We start from the raw sequence: 26,543 nt of genomic DNA, 5'->3' as shown, positions 1-26,543 counted from the left end.
TTAATGCCAACTCATCTGCACTTTTTGACAAACATATGATAAAAATGGTTTTTTGACAACTAAAAATAAAACTTAGCTTTATAAACCAAAATTAAGGTAACTGATATTTTAGCTCTACTATACATTACTGCAGTATGTGTTTTACAATATGCAAATAATTCTTTGGCATGTACTGGATTGTAAACATCAAATCTCAGAAAAGGAAATTGAAAAAAAAATACTTATAAAATGGTTAGGAGGTTATTTTTAAAACAATTCTTTTATGATATGTTGGTTTCAGTGAAAAATATATGTGTTGCTTTCCTTTCAGTATATACTCTACTGAGACACATACGTAAAACCCGTGCAGGTTGAGATCTATGTAAACTGTCCGGATCCGCATTAAGAGCTTTGTAGTATTACCCACTATAAAAATATGAAACTTATTCAATTTTTAAAAGTTAACTTATCGTACACTTATTAGAACATTAATGAAGGTTTAGGGATTAACCTCACTGTCTGATTGGACATTTAAACAAGTGTAGATTTTAGTCTGGCTGTTTCTGTAGAGCTATGAATTAACTATAAGTTTTCGTAAGAAATAGAGAAAATAAGACTTGGTAGATGTAAATTCATATGTAGATTCTGCATAAAATGTATTTAGACATTAACCTGACCGCTTGCGTTACCATTTAAGGTCAGACGACACGTTCCTCAATTTTACGTATAACATTTTCCAGAAATTTGTAAAAGGTTTACTACTACTATGACAAGCTTTCTTGCAAAAAATTATGACACGTTACCAGGCATTTCTGCAAAATACTAGAGAATGCAATTTCCTGTATAATCTTCTTGAAAATACACTTGAATTGCTGATATAAAAATAAATAAACAAACAGCACAGCGAAATTCACTATTGGGCCGGGCTTTGAACCCACAACGTCTAGAACCTACGCTCCTGGCAGAGAGCGGCCACGGCTAACCACTCCGTCATCTAGGCAGATATCCATATTCAAGTAAATTTTAGTTCAGTTTAAAAATCATTATAAAAATACAAATTTTTATTGGAACTCTTTATTACGAGGAGATACAAAAACGATGTAGTCTGACCTTAAAGCAATATGTGCTGCATTTTTTAGAATTTTATTTTGCTGAAAAAACCTGCTAGTATGATAAATCTGCATGTAACTTTAACTATTTTAATAACTATAATTTAAAAAAAATCATAATCATTTGTCAAAAGAAAGATATCCCTGCTAAGGAATACATAGCAGATCAATTTTTGTACAGGACGACAATTATAATTCAGTTTTGCTCCAAATATAAGGCTTCTTAACGACTTTTCCCACGGAAATTAACTAATAGAAATATAAACCAGAATGTTTTTGTCATTTTATGAGAAAATTTCATTGTCTTGAAATAAAAATATCTAAATAAAAATTGCAGCTTATATTGTTTTAAAAGACGAAAACGATAGAAAATTCTCTCTCTCTCTCTTTCTCTCTCTCTCAGAAAAAAAATCAGCCACTTTCACTTCATACACGAATTTTAAAATCTTTTCTCTGATCAAGCAGTTGTTACATCAAAAGTTTAATATTTATCAATTCATCAAACTTATTTATACCATTTTCTAGTAGCTGATTCTGTCAAAGCACGTATGCATACAGTGCCATTGGGTTTATAACAGCACAGCTATATTTAACGCATTTAACATTAATCATGATGCCATATATGTCTAATTTTCTCTCTGAATCTCTGTCCAATTACATGTATTTCCATATGAAGGGATCTGTAATAACTCATGCAGCCATGTTGCATAACCGGATAAACTAACTTTATTCAACTTCTTACATAAGAGAGTTCCAACAATGTAACAGATCGTACACAAGATAATTCTGATTAAATTACATCCTCCCTTTTATGAAATTCAACACTCTGATTTATATTTAGCTTATAATTGTGTTAATTGGAGATTAGAATGAAATACATAGTTAAGTTAATTCAAATGAGTTGAACAAATAAAATATTATCAGATCCAATGTTCAATATTGTTCTTACTGCAAATTAGGCTGGACAAATTTCAGAATGACTAGAAATACACTGACTAGTGTAACATCAACTAAACGTAATTAACTAACATAACAAATGAGTTTTAACTGACTAGGGATTATTATGCCCTTTCACATAATAGATAATCACACGGAATAGTCGGATAAGTACTTTGGTTTTGTGACGGCTCGTCCGGAACGTGTACATCTTCGCTGTGTATCTTGTGCTTGTCCTGGCTCGGACTTCTGCTCAACCTTTGGCTTCTCCTCTGGTAATGCTGGTTTAGGCTTTGCTGGTGGTAAATGGTTTGCCGATGGATTTCTCAGGATCGGAACTTCAAGAGTGGGCGACGCAAATCCTTCATGTTTGGGTTGGATCACATGCGGGTCTTCCCTTGTCTTCATCAGTTTACAGTTGTTCCTGCGGTACGTTCTTCCCTGACTGCCAGCTTCAACAATATGAGAACGTGGATGTACAGAGGTTGACACGTAGGTTGCTGGTTTCCAACCATCAGGTGTTTGAATGCGTATGGAATCTCCAAGTTCACACTGTGGTCTTGGTTTTGCACTTTGGTCATAATAGAATTTTTGCTTCTGTTTGTATTCCATAAGACGAGTAGATACTAGGTTTGGTTCTATAATGCACGGCTTTCGCAATGTGTCACTGATGGGTATCAGTGTCTTAGCTCGCCTGGACATAAGACGTTGCATTGGTGATCCGATTTCGTTATCCCTGGGGGTGTTGCGTAGATCAAGTAGCCCTAAGTACATATCATCTCCAGACTCTGTGCATTTCTTTAAGATGTTCTTGATTGTTTGTACTGATCTTTCTGCAAGTCCATTTGATTGTGGATGTAATGGTGATGATGTGACATGGTCGATCCCAAATGCTCTTGTAAACTCTTTGAATTCTTGGCATGCAAACTGTGGCCCATTGTCACTCACTAATATGTCCATTATACCATAACGAGCAATACACTCCTTGATCTTTGTTATGACAGTTTTCGCTCTGGTGTCCCTTTCTAACTCTGCTACTTCAATGAAGTTTGAGTAGTAATCAACTAGGATGAGGAAATGACGATTATCAAGCTCAAATAAATCGGTTCCAACTTTGCTCCACGGAAGTGAAGGTATAGGATGAATCATCATTGGTTCCCTTTGTGGTTTGTTTCTATGTGTTAAACATGCACTGCATCTGCTGACAACATCTTCAATCTGTTTGTTCATTCCTGGCCAGAACACTAATTCTCTAGCTTTCTGTTTGCTCTTAAGGATCCCTTGGTGAGAACTGTGGATTGTCTTCAATGTTACTGTTCTTAGTTCTGACGGTATGACTGTACGCTCCCCACGATAGATGAGTCCATTGTAAGTAGATAGTTCATCACGAAAGTCCCAAAATGGCATGACTTCAAGTGGTACATCACATTTCCTCTCTGGCCATCCTTGGCAAATAACTTGTTTCAGAATTTGTAGTTGTTGATCTTTCTTCGTAAATTCGACTAGTGTTTCATGGTTTGTATACGATAAGGTTTCAGCTACCATGGCCATCATTTCATCATCTATCAGCCTTTCGTCACTGTTCTCTAATGGTAGTCGGCTCAGACAGTCTGCCAATCCAATTTCTTTGCCTTTAATGTAGATGAGATTGAACTCATAAGGCTGTAATCTTAACATCATTTTTTGTATCCTCATTGGTGCTGTATGAATGGGTTTTTTCATGATGGTTTCCAGTGGTTTATGGTCAGTTTCTATTGTCACATTAGACTTCCCATACAGCAGTTTGTGGAAACGTTCACATCCGAAGACTACCGCCAACATCTCTTTCTCGATTTGCGCGTATCTCTGTTCTGCTGAGGTTAGAGCTCGAGATGCATAGGCCACAACTCCATTTTCCTGCAAAATCGCTGCTCCTAAGCCTTTCATTGATGCATCAACGGTAACAGTCACTGGTCGAGTGACGTCAAAATACTTCAAGACATCTGTAGAGGTTAGTGCTTTCTTGACATTAGTGAATGCTTGTTTCGATTCAACGTCCCAGTTCCAAGTTTCACTTGTTTTCATTTTCCGTAGCGGAGCTGTGAGTTCACTTAGTCTTGGAATAAACTTGGCAAGGTAAGCTAACATACCAAGTACTGTCTCAAGTTCCCCTCTGTCTTCTGGGTCCTTCATCTCAAGAATTGCTTTTACTCTGCCTGCTGATGGTTTCAAGCCTTCTCCTGTGAGACGATGGCCAACATAGTCAACTTCCGGTTTCACAAGTTCACACTTGGCTGAGTTTAACTTCAATCCGATGGTTTTGAGTCGGTCAGTGTGCTCTTCCAAGGTCTTTCCGTGAACTAATATGTCATCTATTACGATTTCTACTCCTTCCATGCTGCCAAAATGAGTCACCATCTCCCTCTGAAAAACTTCACCGGAACATTTCAACCCCATTGGAATACGTAGGTATCGGTATCTTCCAAAGGGTGTGTTAAATGTTGTTAACATAGAACTGGTCTTAGACAATTTGATCTGATAGTAGCCCATGTTAGCATCCAAGGTTGAAAAATACTTGCTTCCGTGCAATCTTGTCACAATATCTTCAATACTGTTCATTGGATAATGTTCACGCATAATTGCCTTGTTGAGATCTGATGGATCTATGCAAATTCGCACGCGGCCATTTTTCTTCCGCACACATACCATACTGTTGACCCATGGAGTTGGTTCTGTTACTGGAGATATGATGCCACAACGAACTAAGTTGTCAAGCTCAAGTTTTACTTGATCACGAATAGCTACTGGAATAGCTCTTGGTGCGTGAATTACGGGTGCCACTGTTTTGTCGATTTTTATTTCGTATTCGCCAGGAAGGCATCCAATGTCCTGTCCAATGACATCTGCATAGTCTTTCCTTAATTGCTCAGTAGCGGTACTGACATTGACACTGTTAACTCTTGCAATCAGGCCAAATAGAATGCTGTCTTTCCTACCAAGTAACTGTAAGGGTCGAGGATTGTCAATCACTTGGAAACTAACTAGTCTTTTTGTGTCCTTGTATTTGCATGGTAAGCTTATCTGTCCAAATGCTTTAACTTTGGTGCTTACGCCATTGATAATAACGTTACTATCAGTGATCGGAGCAACGGACGAAAATTTCTCGGCACTTGTTTTGGATAATATGTTGCACTGTGCACCGCTATCAATGTCCAAAGTTAATTTCTTGTTGCCAATGTCAAATGTAACTTTCCAATCACCGGTTGACTCTGAATTAGTATCTGTACTCGCGGTCCACACATCTTGTACTGTGCACTGATTAAACATCTCTTCTAGCTCAGAGTTGCTATGAGGTGTATTGTCTTCGGCATAATATACTCGCGAGCGCCGCGGAGGGTGTCCTCTTCCTCTGAAATTTCTCCGACTTCTCTGATGACCTCTTGGTGGTGCTGCACGACTTTGACATAGGTTTGAATGCTTAAAGTGTCCTTTCTGCCCACAGGCATCACAATGCTTGTTAAATGCTGGACAATGTCCTTTAATGTGATGTTTGCTGCAATTTGCACAATACGGATGCGTACCTTGGTATCTGCTTCCTCCTCTTTGCCCTCGCTGCACTGGTTGTCCGAATGTCCTTGGTTTCTCGTAGCTTGTGTTATGTTTTGTGTTCGCAAAATTTACTGATGGGTTTTCAGCGTCCAAATTTTTCAAATGCACGTTGGTCAATTCGACTTGACGACAGGTTTGAATGACCCTATCCAGGGTTAATTCGCCAGCGGGAATTTCCATTAACTTCTCTGAACATTTCATATCATTGACACCGTTAATTATCATGTCACATATCAACCCTTCTTTCTGCTCTCCGTACTCACAAAATTCAGCTTTACGTTTCAGCTCGGATATGTAATCCATTATTGTATTTTTGCCTCTCCTGGTTTTCAAGAATTCTTGCCTTTTAATGTTTCGATAGTTATGGACCCCAAAGTGACGATCGAACTTCTTGAATACTGTCTGTAGATCATGTTTATTCTCTCCCGGTTGTGCCTCGATGTTGTTGTCTCTGTCCTCTTCTATTTGTGGAGCCCATGTGAACGAATCGTAGATTTTCACAGCTTCCCGGCCCATGTTAGCTAGTAATAATCCTACTTTCCTCTTACCGGGTTTGTCGTCCAGTCCCAGAGCATCTAAATGCACAAGAAAGTCGCGCTTGTAAGCCTCCCATTCTTTCGCTCCAGAGTTAGATTCAGCTATAATAAATTCTGGTAAAGTTTTGATACCGCTGTGTGACATTGTTCCTGACTGATGGACGCGGATTTTCTGACACCATGTAATAACTCATGCAACATGGCTGCATGAGTTATTACAGGATCGAAACTTTACAAACGTAAATCATTGTTATTGTTGATCAGTTTGCTTAGAAAAAAAAAGAAAGAAAGAAAAAACAAGCAAAAAACAAAAACAATTTAACCCCCCCCCCCCCCCCCCCCCCAAAAAACCAACAAACTCGCATCCATTCTTGCGTAAGTTACATTTTTCAATTGTTGATGATTGAGTACAGAGTCATGAAGACATTATAACAAAGAATAAATTCGTGAAAGACGTACATTTGTATAAAATTGATTAGGATCAACTTTTTGAAAGTCTAACGTCATTCCGCTTACTCCGGTACATCCCTGTACACGTAATCGATAATAATCAAAATACATGTTATCATTTAATAAAGCAATCATCGCAAAATTATGCATTTGATAAATTCATAATTAGCAGAAAAAATGATTAAAACTGATTAGATTGAATCGTGATTCGTTTTTGCCAGCAGATATGCAAGTATTAAAACATTTTGTTTTCTTAAAAAATAGGAGAGAAAACTACACAGGTGGTGAAATACACTCTATTTGTTTTTACAAAGCAATCTGTCTTTTGGACATATTAATCAACATTACTGGATCTGCCTTCTTAACAACTTGCGGTTGTAGGTACTAGTAATATATTTCACAAATGATTTTCTTTATTTTCTTAGCAACAAAGTCAAATATAGTTTGTTTTAAAACGATTTTAATGAGTTTTAAACCCCTTAAAATATACTTGAGCTGTTAAAGTAGTATAAGTGAGAGTTCAATTCTATAATCGTTAGGTATCTATTCTATGCTGGAATTGTTTATTATGATATTTATATTGTTAAGATATTTCCTTCTCTAACTCAAGTTGTCACATATTTTCCATTATTATTTGATTTCCTAAAATGAAGTTAAATCAATTTAAAAAAATCACATTGACAAACGTTGGACCTTTAATGTTAAAAAATGACAAAATTAATTTTTAGCCGAAACTCATTAGATAACTTTCGACTACATGTTTTGTTAATAAAACTACTTAAGTCCTGTTAAACATCAGGGTTTTTTTTCTTGTAGTTTGGTAAAATTCAATTTGCGAGTCAATTCCAAGGGACAGCTAGTTTCTCCTTACAGGAGAGATTTCCGAGTAGATATTGGCATTCTCAGCCGCATCAGTCACGTGAACGCTAAACTCGCTCGATATTCTTATATCATTTTGTTGATCCGAATTATTCAACTTCTTAAGGTAGTTTCTGCAATTTATGATAGTACCTATTAGTTCGAAATATGAATCACAGGTTTGCAGTAACAATAGATATTTCATTAATTTAGCACTAGCTACAGTAATTGCTAAAGTACTAGTATTTTCGATGCCTATAACGTTTTTGAATTTTGAAATTCTGAAATATAAATACAGCACTTAATTAAAAAAAAAACCCAGATAAAAGCCTGAATTGTTAAGTAATTACCTTCTTTGCATGACGTAAAGTCCAGCCATTAAAACTAAGGCCAAAACCAAACCAGACACCAGCAGAACGAACAGACGACGAGAATTAGAACCTGATAAATAAAATGAAAATAACAACAAAAATATCAAAGATAGGATAAAAATCAATTTCAAGCTCCCCTACTTTGATGAAATAAATAGAAAATAAACCACATCTTATGTGTCATGTGTTTATATCTCTGCTTTAAATGTACTATCAGCTATCATAAATATTACGTCATACCTTTCGTGTAAGGTACATCATCGTTTGACAACGTCATCTTCATCGTTCTTTCCGTGGTTACGAGTGGATATATACTGGACGGAATTCGTGTACAATTAACTATGATATCATCGCCTGAAATCGTAAGAATATCAAATCAAATTTTATGTTTTCTGGGACTTTTTTCCCATTAATCAAGACATACTTATTACTCTTTTAAAGATTTCTCAATAATGACCTTTTAAATGTAGCCACATCCGTCCTTGTCTTGCTGAGGATATGTTTAGCGAGTACATACATGTAATGCAATTACTGTTGTTTACATAAAAGCCGATATCTTCTCCATATATATCCCTATTGTCGTTCTCTGAAATGCAACATGATGCTTTTAATATAAGAAACGGGTCAACTACGCGCGATTAGAGAGGCTGCGGTGAACAAATGGCCCATACAATGTTAAACTAATTAGTTGGAAGCTGGATCCGCTCCCGTGCTGCAAGTCCATGTATGTAAGTGGGTCTACATTTCATTCTAATGAGATTGTCAATCATTTTCTACATATGTAAATTATGTTCACTAAACAAAGATGAAACACTGACATGGTAAATCATGTGATTTCGTTCCTCATCATACAATGGTCATCAAACTCTGATTTCATGAACATTATATTTTGCGACAAAGCTGAAAATCTCTTCCAAGGAGAAAAATCCATCTTTGATAGCGTTTCTTTTGGATAAAGGGGGGGGGGGGGCACACGGAATGTCGAAAGTAACAGTAAACTGTAATTGCTTGCAAGCTTTGAAAAAACGTAATCTTACTGTATAACTGTTGGCCATCTCTTGAGACATACAATGTGGCCTCCTTTAGTTCTAACAAGTACAGATATCTTAAAGGACCAGCTACGTCACAATTAAAGTTGCCACCGAAACTGTCTGTTACAAGATGCACGTCTCTTGTTCTCTCCGACAAACTCGTGTCTTCCTTCAATAAATATATGTGTTTTTCTGGAATGGAGAATCAAAATGTCAAAGTATTAGAGTTTTAATATGAAAATATTAAATCAATTTCATCATTTGTTTCAATTCAATTTGACTTACTCTGTATGCATGTTTATGTAAAACTAGTCAATTTGAAAACACGTGAAGAGCAATTGCTATCATTCAGAACATCTGGGATCTTTAATAGCGAGGTGTTCAAAACACAGTCTGCTCGTAGATTGCAAATGCTTCCAATGGGAAAAAGATTTCCGCGTCCCTGGGTCTCGTTCTGAGGTAGAGTCATTGTACATCCTCCTTTTTCAGATACATCATAACAGGTTTTAAAGGAACCGTCAATGGAGAAAGGACCCGATATTAACACCTGTTCTTCTACATAAATCACCTCCTCTGTACGACACTCCATTGTGGTCTTCTCTAAGTTATGATCTAACAGTGTCTTGCAGCCTGTGTGACTCGAATTCCCACTGCCTGTGTCGCTTTCATCTGTTAACATAAGGTCAGATAGATAAATATTCTACTATTTAAAATTTTAACGCAATTTGGTTATTGAACCGTAATTTTCACTAACCTGAAAATTTAATGATTATGAGTATAAAGAAAATATGCATGTTTTCTTTTGAAAGTCATGCCAAACTCCTACATGGTTATTTTTTCCCTTTCTGTAAAAATAATCAGGGTTTTCCAGGATTAAATTTTATGCGAATTTCCTTATCAACATGAAACTTTCATTGGACAGACCGGATTTATCACTTAATCATGTCGAGCACTAGTAATTGAGGAAACGAAGACTTAATTTGTTTTCAAGTTTTATTTTCAGCAGTCAAATATAAAGAAGGAAAAAATCATGAAAACAGTATAAGTCATGAAACATCTGAAATATATCTGTTAGAATTTACCATAACATGCCTGAATTCGAAGTAGGGGATATGCTTGATATTAATAGTTACTTAATTGTTGAAATTGAAATTGAATTATAAATAATTGAAAATCATATTTTTTCGTTAGTGTTATATGTAGGCCAAAAAAATCCCCAAGTAGATATGGAGATCAGCTGTCATCATTCATAGCAAGCCTTGTCAACAAATACAATCTTTCACTGGGTCGCATGCTGACTGACGTTTTTCATACTAACTGTTGGACCATAATTAATCACCTAATTGTCTACGGACTTTTCCGTGTTTTCCCCGATTATGACAAAGAGCACATGGCGGGTGTGACCAGTCAGCAGAGGATACTCACTCCTCCTTAGCACCTGATCCTGCCTGTGAGGTTTTCCAGAGGTCCGTGATTGCCCTGCTCTGATTGAATACCGAATTGTCCACGGATTTTTCTCCGTTTTTCCCGATCATGATATTTTTTCCAAATTACGACATTTTCCCCGTCTATAATGACATTTTTACCGATATGACTTTGGGCGTACGGCGCGTGTGACCACCAGGCTGAAGCTAGCAACCACTAACAGCCAATAAGGAAATTCATCAAAGTACTGAGAGTACTCGAACAAAAAATTATAATTTACGTTATTATCGGCATATTTTAATTAATATCAAGATAACTAATGCTAAATAATTTTTGTACGAGGATTGACGACCTCGGAGGCAGTAAAGCTCGCCTGGATCAAAGTTATGAATGCGTCTTTGTTGAATAGAAATGAAATATGTCTTTTCGGGTCATAAGTTATGAAAACAATGTTATCCTAAGTGTAGTCTTATTGATACATATAGAAAAAACTATATGCACCGAATAAAGTGATATGCAGACGTATATAGAGGATATCTATATTGTGTGATTTTATATTTGCTTTATCCAACGAGTTGAAATGGTGTATATATTCGCGAGGCTTGCCGAGCGAATATAACCATTTCAACGAGTTGGATAAAGCAAATATAAAATCACACAATTATAGATGTTCTATTTATCTCATACAATTTGATTTATATTATGAGGCTTTTGAGACAGTCCCTTGTGTGACCCAAATTGGGGTTTTTTTTTTTCAAAGATTAAAAAAGATGATTCAACGTTGTGTTATGCGGCTATTGTGACCTTGCACAATACAATTTAGTACGTCATTCCTGAGAAAAATCTAACTGTCTTAATGTAAAGTTTCACTGAAATAAACCTTAAAATAATTTTTTAGCTCTAGATAATTTTTCTTAGAGCTTATTCACTTGATTAAATGGAAATTCCGATTAGAAGACTTGAATATAAAGTTTGTTGACATACACAAAGTTGCGAATGCTCGTTAGTTTGAACTGACTCGAACGAGGAACAGTTGTTGATGCATGATGTTTAATAAAACAAACACTAGGCTAGCCTTATGATTCGAAATTGAAAATAGATGCTTACTGGTGGTGGAATAAAAGTCTCATGAAACATTATTTCGGTAAGTTCTTGTATATAAACACAACCAGAGCGCTCTGTTTTCATCGCGTCGTCAGGATGAACTCCTTGATAGTTAACGTAATTTGTAGTTTTATAAACTTCACAAAGCAAATTGAAAGTTGGAAGTGGGCTAAATTTATCAAAAATCTTGACAAACAAGAAAACATGGTCTTGTGGTTACGGTTATGAATAAATTTGCAAAAAAGGGGGGGGGGCTACCCCCCCCTCCCCCCCCCCCCCACTCACAATAGCCCCCCGGTTCCAACGCCTGTGCTACGCAGTTATGTGTTTTCCTTCATATTTGTAATTTAAATCTTTGACAAAATCAATTTTATATTAATTTTTGTAGTAGATATCATATAGTTATATTGAAAGTACTAGCAAATCTTCGAAAATAGGTCACTGAAGCGTGGAAGCGAGGGGCTGTCTCAAAAGTAGTTCCGACCGGAAGTATTTGATATAGCATCACCCGTGTGATATAGCAAAGGTTTATCACACAGGTAATATACACCACACGTATGAGATAAAATGATATATAATACATGATGAATTTATGATGAAAGTAAATTAAAACGCACACATCGATATTCGCTGTATATTCTAACGAAAACACATATAAACGTTGTTAATTGAAAGCGAGCGTTTGGAAAAAAAACTTTTGATAAAACATACAATACTTGCTATACATTTAAGTAGCCCCCACCCCCACAACAAACAAAAAATCTAACAAACACAACACAAGACGCATACAATAAAAATATCTAGCCAATTAAGTGTGGCAAGATAATTTGTTTACATCGATATCGAAGTTAAACATGTGCGTGCTTCAAAATTTACCCGAAACAACATCAATCTAAAATTTAAAAAGACATCTTATTAATACGAATATGAGACAAAGAAAAAACGCCTAGCATATTGTGATTTTATTCTCATAAAAAATTATCATCTGTCGCAGTCAAATACGGCAAAAATCCTCAGGTGAACTTGGGATTATTTTGTTTCAGCCATGTTTCATAATAAGCGTTAGAGTGCACATATGACCCTTACAAGAGTTCAGTTAGCTCACCTGAACTTTGTCATTTTAGCATTTCACAATGATATAGGGGTGAAAGGCGGGCCATTATCTCTTTTATCTTTGAAGTGTGCAACAAAGCAACAACGAATAATAGGGTAGTGTAGAGGGCATATAGGGCTATTATTTCCCGGTCTCAAATTTGGGCTGTAGGGGTACCACCAAATGAGCACTAACCCCTGGGAGCCACTTTGTGGTACCCTACAGCCCAAATTTGAGACCGGGAAATAATAGCCCCAAAAGTCCCTTACACTGCCCTGAATTATACTAAATTCATGTATAATATCTTTCGTTTCGGTTTACGATTGAGGCTAGTTTTTTTTAATGAGAATAAAATCACAATGTAAATTGTCTGATCGTTCCACTTTAGTAATAATACGAGTATTTTTATGATTTCGATGCATGTGTTTTTTTTGGAGAGGAGTAAACAGTCTCGGAGATCAATTTTCTGGAAAAAGTCAGATTTAAAATGGTACGAACAATTTAGATATTTTTTGTGGTTGTATGTATTCTTACGCCAGAGTTCAACATAGTCTCGTTCAACTCGACGCTCGGCTGTCTCCGTAAATTTCCGACAAGCAGAGAGTCTCTTTTGCTTGTCGGAGATTAACAGCGATAGCCGAGCGTTTGGTTGAACGAGACGAGAGTTCAATATTGCTTGGATCCATAAATTCTCCAGAAATATTTCTATCACTGATACATAGTTTGATTGAATTTATTCTATCTTTAAATATTACTTACATGATTCATATGGGGTTTTATCAACATTCTTGTGTCGAAAAAGGTCCAAAAATGCATATTATAAAAATATGCGTAATTCAAATACAGATTAGAAACTACCTGTGCTTGTCTTGCAAAATAACATATCATTGATTTTAAAATATATAAACATCGATAAAATTAACTCTCATCAGTTCTTCGGTACTTTGATTAAGCATACGTACATATATTATCAAATACCGATATTCAATTGAATTCAGTAGACACAAACACATTTATAATTCTATCCAGGCGAGCTTTACTGCCTTCGAAGTTGTCAATGCTCAGCAAAATTATTCAAGTATAAATTTTCTTGATATTAATTAAACTATGCCGGTAATTAAGTAAAATAAAATTTTCGGTTCGAGTACTCTCAGTACTTTGATGAATATCCTTATTGGCTGCTAGCTTCTACGGGCTTTGTGGCTGCTGTTAGTAGCTGCTAGCTTTAGCCTGGTGGTCAACAGAGGATGATTACTCCTCCTAGGCAGCTGATCCTACTGCTATCTATTGGGGGGTCCATGTTGCTCTGCTTTGAATTTGTGTTTCGTTTTATGGATTTTGGAGATGGTTGACGGTTTGTTAAATTGTCATTTTTTTATCCATGAAACGATTGAATAATTAGTATGGTTTGTTTGATTCATTTGTATGCATTCAAACATTGTGAACAATTTTCAGTTGTTTTCATCAAAGATTTATTAAAATCTATTGCTATCTCCCAAATTTCTTAGAAATCGCTGAAATCTGATTATATGTTCATACAGCTAATGCTAAATCGAATCATGCATATAATCTAAGTATAGTTTCATTCCATTTTTCCGACTCCGAATAAGAGCAGCAGCATTGCATTCTTTTAAGAAGTTCAAACAAAATTTGTTCAAATGCCCATAACAAATAATGTTGACATTATTCCTTTCAATATTTTTAAGAAAAAACAAAAAAACTTTGATTTGACGAAGAAGCAGTCGACCTTAAAAGTAGAAATTGTTTGTATGGTTTATTTGATGAATCCGTATTCAATGTATAAGTCAATCAATAAAATTTAAGTATGGAACGTCCAGTATTATTATTTTTTGAAATCATATATCCCATTGATGTGGATCTTTTTCAAATGTTGCCACACTGGGAGTGAGTATCTGTTTACTAAAGTTTTATATTTACTGTATATAATATACCGTTACAACGATAATTCTAATTTCTGTTTAAAGCTCTATATATAACGCATGTAGTATTAATGTTATTTCGTCTTTTTAAAATCTGATCATGCACCGTCTATTTACTATCTTTCGAGTAAATGCTATCTCATCGAATTTGTCAAACTTTACATATATCATATCACTGCTGACTGGTTTGATCTGATACAAATACAATTTTATAATAACAATCACAATATGATTATCTCCCACTCGTTATAGAACAAAAAGGCCTCCTTTCATAACTTTTGGGTTAGTTCTATCTGTTTGTGAAGACACTAGCATCTTTGAGAAATGTTTAAGTAAAGACTCACGAATGCCATATGTTATATCCATGAATTCTTCGATTTTATTAAATTCTTTTTAACATGTTCATGATACTCTCCACAGAATTATACCTGCTACATAAAAAACAAGTTACCGACCGCCTCCCTGCTAGGGTACACAAACAATAGGCCAAAAACTTAACCATTCACAGGTGTTTGATAACAAAATTACATTTGAGTTGGATCTGATCAGAACTATTTGACACAGGAGGAATAAACTGTATAATTAATAATGGCATGTTCAAACATAAACCGTCCTTTGTCGTTGAATGACGGTATTTCCCATTGCTGAAGGACAGCCTTCCTAAGTGATATTTGTCCCGAAGTCAATTGGTAATGTGAGAACTTCGTTCTGGATTCCATCCAAAACCTGCGCCAGACCAACATCGCGATTGTACTGTAGTAATTAAAACTTACTGTGTTTACCACATAGAACTACATGAACAACGTTACTACTTTCTCAACGACGTTGTTCTCAAGTAAAAAAAGGATACGTTATTTCTGATAAATCAAGCAATATGTCAATATCGTCATTATTCAAACGCTGTTACGTATTTTTAAATCTGACTCAAATTCATGGAATATTTCGTCGCCATATCATTTTTAAACGTTGCTTGACTCTTCTGGGTTAGATATACCGGTCCAGAAAAATTACGATCGGTCGAATCAAGGTTGCACTGACTTCTAGTTTTAAATACATATACTATAATTGCATGTATTTATAAATGGATAATTGAAGCAAATAAACCATACGCGATAAAAAAAAAAAACCCTGGGTGTTGCCTTTGGCAAGATTCATCTTTCACAGAAAGGATTGACCTACTTCGTCAACTGCATATTGAACACGTGTTCCATTCCCACTGAGTGCATAACCACTGCAACACTTTGTCTAGCATAGTAATAAGCGGTAATACAAGAAAGTAATAAAGTATGACCATTTTAATCAGTTTCTCAAAAATACACACTCCAGGTTCTAAAGTCTAGAGCAATTTTCACTCGTGAGACGATTTGTATATCAGAACATCATACACTCTATCTAATGATGATGTTGAAAATATTGGTGCCTGGATTTTAATGTTTTTTGCTTGGTGTTTATGTGGTGAACCATCAGTAGGGCTCTCCCCTTATAGTTGGTTTGTAGCGACCGTAACGAAGCTATTTGACTGAATTGAAAGGGAAACAATGCGTATTAGCTTTAACAATTTTGTTTCCTAAATTGCCGCTTAATTAAATTTATTCAAACCGTAAGGCAATTACGAAAGAATGAACAAATATTGCCCCAAAAATGAAATATGTTTTATTGTTACATGTTATTATAATGTTTTATGTGACTATAAGTTTTATTTGTAATCATTGTTTAAATATCTGTTTGTACGTGTATATGATGAATCATTTTTTGTTTCATATTTCAATGGAGGGAGATCGTGATGTGTAGAAAGTTGTTTTACTAGAAATTTATGAAAATAAGAATGGTTTTGGTAATGTTTTTCTGTTACATTCTTTATGAAATAACTTTTCCATTTTAAAATATTTTCGATTGTAAAACTCTGATGTGATCATCCATATAATTTGTATTTATTGTATGTAGATATTAGAAAACATTACTTCATGAATGTCACAGGGTGACTATCACATGTTTTGATTTTATTCATCCGTATTACATTTATTCAGTAGTAAAAGTAGTATTGTATTAACTTTTCATTCATTCATTTATTCATTCATTCATTCAATGACATTCATTCATTCGTGCATGGTCATTTATGTGTAGTATTGATTGTTCATGGTTGTTTTTAAGGAATAAGGAATCATTCTTTGAGTATTACGAGGTGATAATTTCGGTCGGGATGTGGTCAAATCCAATAAAGCCCGAAGTATTTTATGATAGATTTGACCACGCTCCGACCGAAATTATCACCTCATGATATTCAAAGAATGATTTCTTATAACCTATATTTATATTATTTACAATTTGTTCACTTTAAAACAGCATTATTTTATAACCACCATTTTTTTTGTAGCACATGCCATGTATTCTACGCGGTGCAGCCAATATGTTTTTCGGTTATGATATAAAAACGCCTATTTTGTGTCAATCATGTTTTATGAAATTATTGGGTTTTAGGGTTCAAAATTAATTGATTCGTAATGTTATTACAGACAATCCCAGTTGAAAATGTAAATATAACGTTTTAATGTGATTGTCGGATTCGAGTTGTTTTCTTGTCAAGTGCTTGCCTAGTTATTGCTGTTTCAGTAGGTGTGGCGTGTGGTTGCTGATTACGCATGTGTAAATGTTAGTAAAAATACCTTTGCACGAAGGTTTCGTTTAACTTCTACAACATTTCATGTACCAATTACGAGTAAATGTTCTCCTGCAAGGGATATTCTAAATAAATAAACCGCAGTGGTATATTGATATTCCTTACGGAATCATTGGATACAGCTGAAATTAAAAATAAAATACCCCTCCTCCCAACTTTTGCCAACCTTCATCATTGTGTCAGCGCTCCTATCACTACACTATTGAGACACGACACATTGACTGGCAGTCACACACCAGTGGACATAGTGATACGTGTATGAATAAATCTGAGTCATACCAATCGTTGTTTCCTTGGTGCTGACAAGATGGAGATTGGATTGAAGCCGAACACAATTAATAAAGACATCATCGCCTGAAATCGAAAGAATATCAGATCATATCGTATACGTGTTTTTTTAAAACTATTTCTCTGTATTCATCATTAAACTGGTTTGATTTATCATAGATCACCTTCTAGATGTATCCACATCCGCCCTTGTCTTGCCGAGGATATGTAAAGAGAGTACATGCAATAAGTACAATTACTGCTTTTCACAATTAGACTGATATCCTTTCCGTATATGTCTCTTTTGTTGTTGCCTGAAACGTTATATATTATGCTAATGATATCGTAACTCACTGCGTTTGTTTATAGAGGCTGTGTTGTCAATAATCGTTCTGTACAATTAAAGGGGCATGGTCACGATTTCGGTCAAATTTTATTTTTCTGTTTTTGTGATCGGCTTCGGCCGATCACTGTTGTGTCCATATGAGGCATCCGGCAAATGCTTCCACGTGCGCACACATTCCGCTTGCATAAGTAGTTCTTATAAAAACTTGAAGCTGTGGTTAGGTATTTTTATAACATTTTACTCAGTTTTATTTCAATCCATTTACCTTAAGAGATGCAAACATACATTAAATACAGTTCGACCTATTAATTCAAGAATGCACATTTTGTCTCACGCGTAAGAAATTCGATCGAACGATTCATTCAGTAATGCAGTTGACCTCGTTGAACTGACCAAGATCAAAAGAAGATGCTCCATGAACTGACTTCGATCTGTTGATGTTGCATAATAGTAGCTAGGTTGATTTATAAACAAGGCTACGTTATAATGCGACCTCAATAGCAAGTTATGATGCCATTCAATTTTTTTCAGTTGCATTAAATTATTTTAATATAACTCTTTCTTGGTATACGTGTTATTTTTGCTCTTTGAAGAGCCCTATACCTAGTATTCTGAAGAAGAAGAAGAAGAAGAAGAAGATATATTTTAAAACATTTAATAATTACGTTAAAAATATAAAACTAGACAAGGAGTTTACAAACGGCTCTCCTCAAATTTATTTCAAAATTAAATTTGTTGACGGTTTATAATGATGAAATTATGGTGTACATATTCAAAATATTCTATATTTTGTAAAAATAGAGTACTTTTTAAAAATTATTTTGCATCAAACTGATCATGTTGATTGCTTTTAGCTATCTATATATCATTATTACCGATCATTCCTTTAAAAGGAATACTTGTTATTATTTACAATGCTTTAGGAATGCATTTCTAATGATCAAATGGGGTGCCAGTCGATGAGTTATAAGCAAGATACATTGTTCACAATTCTTTGTCATGTAAACAAGGCTCGTGCCCTGTTTTTGTTTACATATGTTCAATATACTAGTAAAAATCTTTTCCAAGCTGAATTATCTATATTCGTATTCATTTTAAGCAAAAATAACATTCCTAACTTTTACCACATTCATTTTTTTGTTTAAATAGCGAAGAATTGTACGCTCCATAACTCACTTTTAACTCAACAAATGACATTAAAATTTTGGTTGCCTATGAAAAATGCCTTACTTAAGCATTGTAAACATTAAAATCGAAAAAATAATTTTTGACCAAAATCGTGACCATGTCCCTTTAATATAATTAAAAGTAGATGTTTAAACTGCTTGCATTATTATGCGGAAGGATTTGACGTCAAACGCCAATTATACTATCAATTAATAATACTATATATACATCTCTAAGCTTATCCAGATAAATTTACTAACAGCTTACCGCTGATGAAATATTTTAAAAGTTGGTAAAAAGTATGAGTTATTATTGCTTATCAAATACCGAACACTGATTTCACGAAAGTTAAAGCACTTCGGAACAAGAAAACAAATCGATGTTTCATGGTGCAAATTATTTTTGGAAAGGAAGGGGAGGGCGACTGTAGACGGCATCAGTAATCTACTACATTAATTTCAAGCCTGGTTTGAAAAACGTAATCTTACTGTATAATTGTTGGCCATCTCTTGAGACATACAATGTGGCCTCTTTTAGTTCTAACAAGTACATATAGCTTAAAGGACCAGCTACGTCACAATTAAAGTTGCCACCGAAACTGTCTGTTACAAGATGCACGTCTCTTGTTCTCTCCGAAAAACTCGTGTCTTCCTTCAATAAATATATACGTTTTTCTGGAATGCAGAATCAAAATGTCAAAGTATTAGAGTTTTAATATGAAAATATAAAAATAATTCCATCGTTTGTTTCAATTCAGTTTGACTTACTCTGTATGCATGTGTATGTAAAACTAGTCAATTTGAAAACACGTGAAGAGCAAATGCTATCATTCAGAACATCTGGGATCTTTAATAGCGAGGTGTTCAAAACACAGTCTGCTCGTAGATTGCAAATGCTTCCAATGGGAAAAAGATTTCTCCGTCCCTGGGTCTCGTTCTGAGGTAGAGTCATTGTACATCCTCCTTTTTTAGATACAACATAACAGGTTTTAATGAAACCGTCAATGGAGAAAGGACCCGATATTAACACCTGTTCTTCTACATAAATCACCTCCTCTGTACGACACTCCATTTTGGTCTTTTCTAAGCCATGATTTAACAGTGTCTTGCAGCCTGTGTGACTCGAATTCCCACTGCCTGTGTCGCTTTCATCTGTTAATATAAGGTCAGATACATAAATATTCTACCATTTAAAATTATAAGGCAATTTGGTTATTGAACCGTAATTTTTACTAACCTGAAAATTTAATGATTATGAGGATAAAGAAAATATGCATATTTTCTTTTGAAAGTCATGCCAAACTCCTACATAGTTATTTTTTCCCTTTCTGTAAAAATAACCAGGATTTTCCAGGATTAAATTTTATGCGAATTTCCTTATCAATATAAATCTTTCATTGAACAGACCGAATTTTTCACTTAATCATGTCGAGCACTAGTAATTAGGAAACGAAGACTTAATTTGTTTTCAAGTTTTATTTTCAGCAGTCAAATATAAAGAAGGAAAAAATCATGAAAACAGTATAAGTCATGAAACATCTGAAATATATCTGTTAGAATTTACCATAACATGCCTGATTTCGAAGTAGGGGATATGCTTGATATTAATAGTTACTTAATTGTTGAAATTGAATAATAAATAATTGAAAATCATATTTTTTCGTTAGTGTTATATGTAGGCCAAAAAAATCCCCAAGTAGATATGGAGATCAGCTGTCATCATTCATAACAAGCCTTGTCAACAAATACAATCTTTGACTGGGTCGCATGCTGACTGACGTTTTTCATACTAATTGTTGGACCATAATTAATCACCTAATTGTCTACGGACGTTTCCGTTTTTTCCCCGATTATGACAAAGAGCACACGGCGGATGTGACCGGTCAGCAGAGGATACTCACTCCTCCTTGGCACCTGATCCTGCCTGTGAGGTTTTCCAGAGGTTCGTGATTGCCTTGCTCTGATTGAATACCGAATTGTCCACGGATTTTTCTCCGTTTTTCTCGATCATGATAAGTTTTCCAAATTACGACATTTTTCCCGTCGATAATGACATTTTTACCGATATGACTTTGGGCGTACGACGGGTGTGACCACCCGGCTGAAGCTAGCAACCACTAACAGCAGCCACTAAGCCCGTAGAAGCTAGCAGCCAATAAGGAAATTCATCAAAGTACTGAGAGTACTCGAACAAAAAATTATAATTTACGTTATTATCGGCATATTTTAATTAATATCAAGATAATTAATGCTCAATAATTTGTACGAGGATTGACGACCTCGGAGGCAGTAAAGCTCGCCTGGATCAAAGTTATGAATGCGTCTTTGTTGAATAGAAATGAAATATGTCTTTTCGGGTCATAAGTTATGAAAACAATGTTATCCTAAGTGTAGTCTTATTGATACATATAGAAAAACTATATTCATCGAATAAAGTGATATGCAGAAGTATAAAGATATATAAGACATGATGAATTTATGATGAAAGTAAATTAAAAGGCACACAACGATATTCGCTGTATACTCTAACGAAAACACATATAAACGTTGTTAATTAAAAGCGAACGTTTGGGAAAAAAAATTTGATAAAACATACAATACTTACTATACATTAAAGTAGCCCCCCCCCACCCCATAACAAACAAAAAATCTAACAAACACAACACAAGACGCATGCAATAAAAACATTTAGCCAATTAAGTGTGGCAAGATAATTTGTTTACATCGATATCGAAGTTAAACATGTGCGTCCTTAAAAATTTATCTGCGGGCCTTTTCACCCGCCCCCGGAAACAATATCAATCTAAAATTTAATAAGACATCTTATTAATACGAATATGAGGAAAAAAAACCGCCTAGCATATTGTGATTTTATATTCTCATAAAAAATTATTATCTGTCGCAGTCAAATACGGCAAAAAACCTCAGATGAACTTGGGATTATTTTGTTTCAGCCATGTTTCATAATAAGCGTTAGAGTGCACATATGACCCTTACAAGGGTTCAGTTAGCTCACCTGAACTTTGTCATATTTTAGCATTTCACAATGATATAGGGGTGAAAGGCGGGCCATTATCTCTTTTGTCTTTGAAGTGTGCAACAAACGAATAATTGGGTAGTGTAGAGGGCATATGGGGCTATTATTTCCCGGTCTCAAATTTGGGCTGTAGGGGTACCATCAAATGAGTACTAACCCCTGGGAGCCAGTCGTGGGTACCCTACAGCCCAAATTTGAGACCGGGAAATAATAACCCCAAAAGTCCTATACACTGCCCTGAATTATACTAAATTCATGTATAATATCTTTCGTTTTGGTTTGCGATTGAGGCTAGTTTTTTAATGAGAATAAAATCACAATGTAAATTGTCTGATCGTTCCACTTTAGTAAAAATACGAGTATTTTTATGATTTCGATGCATGTGTTTTTTTTGGAGATGAGTAAACAGCCTTGGAGATCAATTTTTAAGCATACGTACATATATAGTCAAATACCGATATTCAATTAAATTCAGTAGACACAAACACATTTATAATTCTATCCAGGCGAGCTTTACTCCCTTCGAAGTTGTCAATGCTCAGCGAAATTATTCAAGTATAAATTTTCTTGATATTTATTAAACTATGCCGGTAATTAAGTAAAATAAAATTTTCTGTTCGAGTACTCTCAGTACTTTGATGAATTTCCTACCGCTATCTTTTTGGGAGTCCATGTTGCTCTACTTATGGATTTTGGAGATGGTTGACGGTTTGTTAAATTGTCATTTTTTCATCCATAAAACGATTGCATAACTAGTATGTTTTGTTTGATTAATTTGTATGCATTCAAACATTGTGAACTGTTGTTGTCATCAAAGATTTATTAAAATCTATTGCTATCTCCCGGAAATCGCAGAAATCTGATTATATGTTCCTACAGCTAATGCTAAATCGAATCATGCATATAATTTAAGTAGAGTTTTATTCCTTTTTTCCGACTCCGAATAAGAACAGGAGCATTGCATTCTTTTAGGAAGTTCAAACAACATTAGTTCAAATGCCCATAACAAATAATGTTGACATTATTCCTTTCAATATTTTTAAGAAAAAAAACTTGACTCAGAAGCAGTCGACCTTAAAAGTAGAAATTGTTTGTACAGTCGATTTGATTCATCCGTATTCAATGTATATGTAAATCAATAAAATTTAAGTATGGAACGTCCGATATTATTATTATTTGAAATCATATACCCTATTGATGTGGATCTTTTCAAATGTTGCCGCACTGGGAGTGAGTATCTGTATCCTAAAGTTTTATATTTACTGTATTTACTGTATGTTATATACCGTTACAAGGATAATTCTTATTTCCGTTTAAAGATCTATATATAATGCATGTAGTATTAATGCTATTTCGTCTTTTTAAAATCCGATCATGCACCGTCTATTTACTATCTTTCGAGTAAATGCTATCTCACCGAATTTGTCAAACTTTACTTATATCACTGCCGACTGGTTTGATCTGATACAAATATAATTTTATAACTAGACACGAACTCGTTGCGAGCAACGAGGAGATCTTCCGTCCGATTTTTAGAAGGAGATATGACATCATCGACTTTGATTTTCGACAAAAAAACATGATATGGAAAAAAGAGTGAAGTACTATTTTTTTTGTATCGCTTTTTAAAAGTTGTCTTACATTCCTTTTTTAAATACTTTTAAATGCATTTCTTCCAATTAAGATAGAAAAGATTAAACCTGCTTACTTCTGGCCCCTAAAAACCCTTATTAGGTAACGCAAGAGGAAATCATTATATTGTTAAGATATATAAACGTATCATACCTAATTCAGCTTAAATAACCTTTCATAAAATAGCTCTCAGCAAAGGGCTAAAAATAAATGACTTAAGAATTTTTTTGCCCCTTAATTAAAGGGGCCAGCCCCTTTTTCTTGAAATCAAATGAAAGGTCATTTAATTTTGAACACATCCCTTATCACCTTATAGGGGCCGTTAGACGAAATTTTGAAGGGTGCATATTGTTAAGAACAACATTTTGAACAACTTTTCTTCTGTAATGCATTTCGGAATATTTTTTCTCTCTGAGATATAATGGGTGATCAAATTTTGGACTTTTGGCCCCTAAAAACCCCTAATTACATAACACACGATGAAATCATTATATTTGCATGGATACATAACTGTAAGATAAATATTTTTGCTTATTTATAACCTTAACAGAATATTCCTCAGTAATGGGCTACAGATGAAAGACTTTAGAGCCCTTTGATCCCCTTATTTAAGCGGCCAGCCCCTTTATCTTGATAACGAATAAAAGGACATTTAAATCTGAACACATTTTGTCAACAAATGTTTAGAAATTCGTTACCGTTCTGGAGATATATGGGAAAGTACGTTTTAGGAGCCGATCCCTTATCTCCTTATAGAGGCCGTTTAACGAAATTTTGAAGGTTGCATATTGTTAAAAACATCATTTAAACAGTTTTTCTTTTGTACTGCATCTCAAAATATTTTTCCTTTCTGAGATATGGGTGATCAAAATTTTGAACTTTAGGCCCCTAAAAACCCTTAATTACGTAACACATGATAAAATCATTACATTGCTTGGATACATAACTGTAAGATAAACATATTTGCTTCTATAACATTTCACAAAATATCCCTCATTAAAGGGCTATAGATAAAAAAACTTTAGAGCCCTTTGGTCCCCTAGTTTTAGGGGCAAGCTCCTTTTTCCCGATATCAAATGAAAGATCTTGTAAATATAATCCTTTTTTACATTATATGTCTTAACAAAATATTTTTCAGAAAAGAGAAACAAAGAAAACCCGAAAAACTAACGACGTTTTTTAAATCTAAAATTTTCCGGTACAGGCGAGCTTCAGCGCCTTTTGAGGCAGACAAAAATGAATGCCTAAAGACACATCTACAATCTTTCAACTACAATCCCTGAAAGTTTGAACCTAATATCTTCAGGAGAAGATCCCAGGACAAGCCGACCTTCTGAAAATTGCTAAAACATCAATATCTCAAAAACGGAAATGACGTCATCAAGATAAAAAAAAAATACGTATAAAGTTTAGATCAGTATCTATCATATCTGAAAGTTTAATGAAAATCGGTTGAGTCGTTTTTGAGAAATCGCGTGAACAAAATTTGTTGGAAAAAAAAAATAGCGAAGAAAAAGAAACCGAACGAAAACAAGAAGGTCTTCCGTCGGAAACGGAAGACCTTAATAACAATCACAACATGATTATCTCCCACTCGTTATAGAACGAAAAGGCCTCCTTTCATAACTATTGGGTTAATCCTATTTATTTGTGAAGATACTAGCATCTTTGAGAAATGTTTAACAGCTGTTTAAGTAAAGACTCACGTATGCCATATGTTATATCTATTAATTCTTCGATTGTATTAAATTCTTTTTTAACATGTTCTTGATACGCTCCACAGAATTATACCTGCTACATAAAAAAAACAAGTATCTGACCGATGTTTTTTTTAGGGTTCGTTTATGCAACCATGGTTGAAATATGTTAGAGATATTCTTAACTCATGTGGTCTTTCCTATGTCTGGATTAATCAAAGTTTTTGTAGTATCAACTGGCTAAAATCTATTGTAAAAGAGACGCTCATAAATCAGTTTTTACAAGATTGGTTCAGGAATGTAGAAAATGCACCCAAATGTTTGAATTACAGAATCTTCAAGAAAAGCTTTGGACAAGAAACTTATCTTAAAAAACTTCCAAATGATTTAAGATTCATATTTACAAAATTTAGAACCTGTAATCATAAATTACTTATTGAAACTGGAAGATGGAATAACATAAAAAGATGTCATAGAATTTGTTCATTATGTAATAAAAAGTTTAAAACACTTTGGGTGACGACTACCACTATGTTATGGAATGCCAGGCATTTTCTTTACTCGGCAACAAATTAATTGAAGAAAAATATTCCACAAATGTTAATCCTTTGGACTATATAATGGTTTGAGCCTAAAATGGCCCCCTAAAATGAACATTGTCATTTTACTGTAATTCTTTGTTTTATTTGTACAAATATACATTTGAAGTCTTTTCATAATTTTAATTTTGATTTTAGTACTCACAATTGAAAAATATAACATCATAAAGGTTACCTTTCCCCGCCATTTTCTCATTTTTAGCATAAAACGGCTTGTTTTGAGGCAGTTTTTCTTTAAGGAAACATCGAGCTACTGCTTAAACAAACAAAATATTTTCACCAAAGATGTATCTCTCCAATACTTATAAGTGACAAAAAGTTTGTTCTTGTTCAAAGAGTCGCTCTATATTTCCCATTCGAAAAAAGGTATGAAATTGTCAATTTTTGATTGATTTTGATTGAATTATAAAAAAAAGCATCACTTCTGACGTCATATACTGCCAGTGAGTGCATATAAATCAAATAAATATGTGAAAAATAGTTTTCATGTCAACCCTTTTATAAAATAACACAACAAATTAATGTACCTGAATTATTTTAAAAATAGCGAATTTTGAAGCCCAAATTTGACTAATATCATACATGTATATAGTTAAAAAAAGGGAACCTTATGAATACCAATGCCATTGATTCATTAAAAAAAATTGTTCATATTTGTTAAAAAAATATTAGATGAACAACGTTACTACTTTCACAACGACA

The 26,543-nt window shown here is 34.4% G+C and overlaps 2 long non-coding RNA genes and 1 other non-coding gene across 3 annotated transcripts; all 3 read right to left on the bottom strand.

Moving 5' to 3' along the window:
- Positions 1–6,514: 6,514 nt before the first annotated feature.
- LOC105318411 (uncharacterized) lies at positions 6,515–9,044 on the bottom strand. Its single transcript, XR_010711780.1, has 5 exons — positions 8,865–9,044; positions 8,285–8,413; positions 8,068–8,181; positions 7,807–7,897; positions 6,515–7,590 (listed from the first exon to the last, which is right to left on the bottom strand). It is a non-coding gene; the product is annotated as an uncharacterized protein (transcript).
- Positions 9,045–9,143: 99 nt separating this feature from the next.
- On the bottom strand, positions 9,144–10,453 carry LOC136273607 (uncharacterized). The gene is made up of 2 exons (XR_010711779.1): positions 9,613–10,453; positions 9,144–9,527 (listed from the first exon to the last, which is right to left on the bottom strand). It is a non-coding gene; the product is annotated as an uncharacterized lncRNA (long non-coding RNA).
- An 8,873-nt stretch (positions 10,454–19,326) lies between these two features.
- LOC136273309 (uncharacterized) lies at positions 19,327–20,298 on the bottom strand. Its single transcript, XR_010711489.1, has 3 exons — positions 20,114–20,298; positions 19,645–20,028; positions 19,327–19,551 (listed from the first exon to the last, which is right to left on the bottom strand). It is a non-coding gene; the product is annotated as an uncharacterized lncRNA (long non-coding RNA).
- Between the last annotated feature and the right edge of the window lie 6,245 nt (positions 20,299–26,543).

Source organism: Magallana gigas, chromosome 3, assembly GCF_963853765.1.
Source record: "Magallana gigas chromosome 3, xbMagGiga1.1, whole genome shotgun sequence".
NCBI lineage: Eukaryota > Metazoa > Mollusca > Bivalvia > Ostreida > Ostreidae > Magallana > Magallana gigas.
The sequence above is the reverse complement of the archived record's forward strand: the minus strand, read 5'-3'. Positions and strand labels throughout refer to the sequence as shown.